This window comes from Macrotis lagotis, chromosome 3 (genome assembly GCF_037893015.1).
Source record: "Macrotis lagotis isolate mMagLag1 chromosome 3, bilby.v1.9.chrom.fasta, whole genome shotgun sequence".
In the NCBI taxonomy this organism is placed as follows: Eukaryota; Metazoa; Chordata; class Mammalia; order Peramelemorphia; family Peramelidae; genus Macrotis; species Macrotis lagotis.
The window spans coordinates 6,578,030-6,584,029 of record NC_133660.1 but is presented as its reverse complement, the minus strand read 5'-3'; the positions used below and the strand labels follow the sequence as shown (position 1 = coordinate 6,584,029).

The following is a 6,000-nucleotide window of genomic DNA, read 5'->3' as shown; positions in this document are numbered from 1 at the left end:
TCAGTAACCATACCACTGTGGTTATTGGCAATGTTAAAAGATCTTTCTTGTATAGTTCTTTTGTGTATACTTCTATTCTGCTTCTATTAAATCCTTGCCAGTTTGATTTTTATCCTGCCCATTTTTTAATGGAATTTTCCCTTAATGTTTCTAATTTTCTTGAAGAGATCTCTGGTCTTTTACATTACAATGTTTTCTTCTATTTCTTTATATTATTGACTTATGAAAACTTTTTTTTCCTCTCCTGCTATTCTCTGGAATTCTGCATTCATTTGAATGGCTTTCCCTTTCTCTTCTACCATTGGCATTCCTTCTGTCTCCAGCTATTTTTAAAACCTCATCACAGAACCATCTACTTTCTTGCTTTTTCTTTTTCTCTTACTTTATTATTGTTATTGTTGCTGCATACTATATAGGATTGTGAACCTTTGTCAACTGTTCTTTGTGCACTCTATAAGATCAAATCCCTTAAATCTATTCATCACCTCCACTTCATATTCATAAGGGATGTTATTTAGGTCATAACTATATGGTCTGATGCCATTGAACAAGTATAAAATTTAAGTAGAATTATCATTTTTTATTATGTTGACTTGGACTACTCATGAAAAATTAACATTTTTTCAGTTGTTTAGCTGTGACTTTATTTTTGTGAAAAGTGTTTTGTAATTGTACTCATATCATTCCTGAGTTTGTCTTGACAGGTAGACTTCTGAACATTTTCTCTAAACTGCAGTTATTTTAAATGAAATTTGTCTTTCTATCTCAATATCAGACATTTGAAAATTAATAAAACTGCTGATTAGTCATGTGGTTTATTCTTTATTCTGGGCAGTTATTTGGTACAGTGGATAGAATGCTGAGCCTGGAACTGAGTTAAAATCTGTTCTCAGATATTTGCTGCATTAGCCTGGACAAGTCACATAATTCTGATTGCCTCCTGTATAAAATAAGCTGTGATCCTGGCTCCATTCTATCTCATTTGTGTCTTTCTTTCTGTTTGCATTATTTTCTCCTTGACTTGGGAGTCCTAGAATTTGAATATAGTATTTGTAGTTTTCATTGGAGGATCTCTTTCAGAAGGTGATCTGTAGATTCTTTTAATTTCTTTTTTACCTTTTCACTTTAGGATATCGGGATAGTTTTCCTTGATAACTTTTTTTTTTTTTGCAAGGCAATGGGGTTAAGTGGCTTGCCCAAGGCCACACAGCTAGGTAATTATTCAGTGTCTGAGACTGGATTTGAACCCAGATACTCCTGACTCCAAGGCCAGAGCTTTATCCACTACGCCACCTAGCCACCCCTCAGCTAGGTCATTATTAACTGTGTGAGGTTGCATTTGAACTCAGGTACTCCTGACTTCAGGGCCGGTGCTCTATCCACTGCGTAACCTAGCCGCTCCCCTTGATAACTTCTTAAAATATAATGTATAGACCCTTCTATTGATAAAGACCTTTCATGGAGTCCAATAATTCTTAAGTTCTCTCCTCTTGATCCATTTTTCCAATTCAGTTGCTTTTCTAATGAAATATTTCACATTTTCTTTTCTTTTTTCATTCTTTTTACTTTATTCATTTTTCTGGATGTTTCACCGAGACTTTAGCTTCTGCTTGCCCAATTCTGATTTTTAAGTTGCTATATTCATCAACGATTTTAACTCTTTCTTCCACTTGACCAATTTTACTTCTCTTCAGTGGAATATCTTTATCTTTATCTCCTTCTTGTCTTACCATTTGGCAAGTTCTGTTTTTAAAGTCTTCTTATCGCCCCGCGCCGGGTCGCCCCCCAGCCCAGCGCCCCCGGGATTCTCCCCCGTCCTCCTGTCCCCGCTCCGGGCCGGCCGGGGGGCGCCGCTGCCCCGAGGGCCAGGGCGACGCTGTCCAGCTCTCCGGCCGGGCCGCTCCCCAGGGCCGGAGCCGGCGCGGTCATGAAGCACCTGCCCTGCTTGTGCCGGGGAGAGGCAGTGAGGGGCTTCGGCAGGGGCTGCAAGCAGCCGGGCACCCCACAGCCAACGGCCCTGAGCAAGTGTAGATAATCGTCCAGGTGGTTTATCTACTGGGATTTACTATGGTCGGGCCTCTGTAGGAAATGGAGATGTCCATAAAATGGTTTTAAGCACACCACAAGAATACTAAAAATTCTGTGCAAACTCACATTATTACATATACCTTCAAAGAGGATTTCTATGGGGAAGTGCTTAGTATAGTCATCACTGGCTACATCAGACCAGAGGAAAACTTTAGTTCACTTGATGCTCTGATTTCAGCAATTCAGAATGATATTGAAGAAGCTAAGAGACAATTGGATTTACCAGAACAATGGAAACTCAAAGAAGATAATTTCTTCCATATGCCAGAAAGCAAAATAATGAATGGCCTCTGATCAAATGTCATTTATTTACATGCATTTTTCCCATGTATTCCACTACATTTTTTTTTATCATTGCTGCAGCCTTGTATTTGGTTACCATAAGAAAATTTTCTTAATAGCTGTGAATTAGTTTATACAATACAAAGTAGTTGCCATTTTATGCTTAAATTAACGATGTTACATTAAACCCATCATGAAGTAGTACCAAAAGGTTCATTTAAAAATCAAGATTTTTTAATATATATACAGAACCTTCATGAAACACCACAATTAAAGCTGAAAGCATAACAGGATCTTTGAGTTTTTTATGATGAAAATATATGTATATATGAAAACACCAATTGTAAGTCATTTGCTGATGATAAGAGATTGTTCTAGTGGCTAGGGATACTGTATAATGCTTCTGATTTCCAACTGATGCTTCTAGAACTAGATGCCACGGAGAAGTAAAATGTGTGTTGTGTAAAGCCTTGGCAGTTTAATACTCTGAAAGGAAGAAATGGTAGAATTTGTGTTTGAATATGTAGTATATATTTTGGTAAACTTGTGATTTTTTTTGAAACTTCATTTTATTTAAGATTATTTATTAAAAAGAAATTTATTAGGGTCATATTAATGCTCTGTTTTCCATTTTATATTTATTTTCATGCCCTGAATTTTTAGGGGTTTTGAATTTGAAAAAAAAAAGTTCAGAACCATCCATATCTTTCAAATTTCCATGCTTTTTTCCTGTTGTTTCATCATAAATGATAGTTTATATTTGAAACTTTGAACCTTTTCTTAGAGCTCCTTATATACTTGTTTCTTTCTATTCATAATATTCTTTCACATTTATGATTTTTTATGTATAATTTGTATAGTATATAGTCCTTTCTATTACCATTAACTCTGAATGATAATAGATGTGCAAAGGTCATTCATTGGATTCCATTTTAGAAAAGCAAAACTTTAAACATTGCAACAACCTCAGTTTTTAAAGTAACTCATTAAATGGGGAGGTGGGGTCAGAATTAAGCAGTTAGATAGAAAAAGCCAAAGTTAAGTTAATTTTTCCCAGAGGGAAAACATTTGAAGGGCCAATTGAATTATAGGATATATTTTTAAAGTTATTTAACTTATTTTATATTTTATTTATAATTATGTATGTTAAACATGAGCCCTTGCTGTAGTTGTGTAAATGCCAGTCTGACTGATACTTATAACTTGAAAAAAATTTTAGATGGTTTACAAGTTAAAAACTTAAGAAAAATATTATTACAAGCATTTTTTTTAGGAAAATGTACTTGGAAATAGTTTGTTTTCAGCCCTCAAATAACAGATTAGTTCTAGTTTATAGATCAAAATAGAAAAGAGTTTAGAAGAGATCTTGAGCCATCCCTAAATCACTTCCATTAACTTGTTTTAAAGGGAACTTCATTGTGTAGTGCCTTAAAAGATCAAACTGTTCAGGAGTAGACATTCTAAGAGTGTTAAAAAGAAAAGCAAAAGTTCAGGCTTAATAAACAATGATATTCCTTGAGGAAAATTTGCTGTTTAAAAAAAAAGGCAAAAACTAATGGCAGTGGACTGGATGACTCACTTAAATTGTTTAATTACTTTGTAAAGGACTTGTTTTAAATAAGCAGTTCACGGGATTGCTTTTTTCCCATTTTAATATTTAACAACATTTAATCAGCAACCTCATAATTTGTCTAATGATAAAATGTTAGTGACTTTGCAAATTAAAGATTAAAAGCAATTATTAAAAACATGAATTCAAAAAAATAAAGTCTTATTATCCTCAGTATTTTTATGATCCTTTTATAGAAGTGTTGACTCTCTTAATTTTTCTGTATCACAATTTTCCCCTCTACTCTTATTTGATTTTTGGAGTTCTTTCAGTTATTTTTTTTGAATTTGTCTCCAATTCACTTTTTTTTTCCTTTGAGGTTTTGTCTGTTGCTCTTTTGACATAGTTGTCATATGTTTGTGTTTTGATATTTTTGTCACTTTAGTAGCTTAGGATCAGATAATTTTCTTGGTTTTTTCCCTCATTTTTCCAATCTATTTTTTTACTTTTAACTTTATGATAAAGTTTTGTTCTGTCCCTGAGGTAGAGGAAAACTTTCCTAAGCTTCAGCTTTTTCTTCCTGCTGCTTTCAGAGCTAATTCTAGTATTCCATAGGATTTCCACTTTTCCAAGGTGGTATGACCTAAGGAGAAGTGTGATTTACTAGCCTGTGCTCTCGTCTTTACAATCTTTTCCCTGTATCTTCAAGCATACTCCTCTTGGCCTTGAGACTTCAACCAGGTTCTCCTGCAAACCCATTTGCTAGTACCGCTTTTTGTCTTAGGACTGAGATTTTTGTGACTGACTACATACACTCTCTCCATATTATAAGTGTGACCAGGGTCCCTACTCCCCTATGACTTCTCCTCTTTAACCTTTAACTGTGACTCAGAACTGCATTGAATCCAGAACAGTAAGAGGTCCCCTCCAATCTCTTTCTGATCCAACCCTCTTACCAACTACTGGTTCCCGCTGTCACTGCCCCTTTCCTTTCAAGATCTATTGATGTCATTGCAATAGGACTGCATTCTCTGCTGGCCATCACTCAATGAAATAGACATTTCCTGATAACCTCCCAAAGTTGTCCAGAGTTGGAAAATTGCTTCCTCTTGATCTTTTGCTGACTCTGTCACTCCAGAATTTGATTTGAGATGTTGATTTAATGTTCTTTGGAGAGGAATTTGAGAGAGTTCAGGTCAGTTCCTCCTCATTTTGGTTCCACCATTAAATACTTTTTAAAATCCCCATTTTGAAAGTTGAGGAAAATGAGACAGGCAAGGGTTAAGAAATTTTCTCGGAATTATATACCTAGTCCAGGTCTGTGACCAGATTTCAACTTAGAATTGCTCTCTCCAGGTCTAACATGCTACCATACTACCTAGCTAAATATTGGTTCACAATAGTAAAGTTCTGTCATGCCTTTAGGTCAGATTGACAATGGCTTGCATTCCAAACCTATTTTCTAATACTCGAGTCTCTTAGGCATCATATAAATATATATTCATATGTACATTTGTATTTGTGTGTACAAACATACATTCATATGTATTTAGCCTTTAAACATGCTATTTATATTATACAATATGCATATATACATTATGTACAATTTAGAAGACATTTGTATTGATAATGTATAGAACTATATATATACACAAACATGTCTTTATGCCATTCTATATACTCTCATTTAACGTCTCTCCTCATCTATCCATCATTCATCTACCTAGCTAGCTAGTTTTATGCCATTCAGTCTATTCTCAAGCACATTCCCATGAGCTTGATCTTCCTGCTTATTCAACCCTTGATAGTCAAAGTTACTTCTAATCATACTTAAAGCACTATTCAGGTTTTTCTGATCAACCAGAAATCTTTAATTTTCACTCCCCTTGTTTATCTACAAGGTCACTTCTGTTTCCTCCTAATCACGTGAACTAATTTTACAATTTCCTACACGGTACAGTGAATATTGTTCATCCATGGACAATGTATAAATTCTATTAATAGTCCTTGTAAATCTTTCATTGTTCTTAACTATTGGAATCATTCATATCTTTCTTTCAGGGTATTCATCAAAGACCTAG

At 34.8% G+C, this 6,000-nt stretch overlaps 1 pseudogene; it reads left to right on the top strand.

Annotated features, from left to right (window-relative positions):
- Positions 1-1,927: 1,927 nt before the first annotated feature.
- LOC141517210 (riboflavin kinase pseudogene) lies at positions 1,928-2,382 on the top strand (annotated as a pseudogene).
- Positions 2,383-6,000: the final 3,618 nt, after the last annotated feature.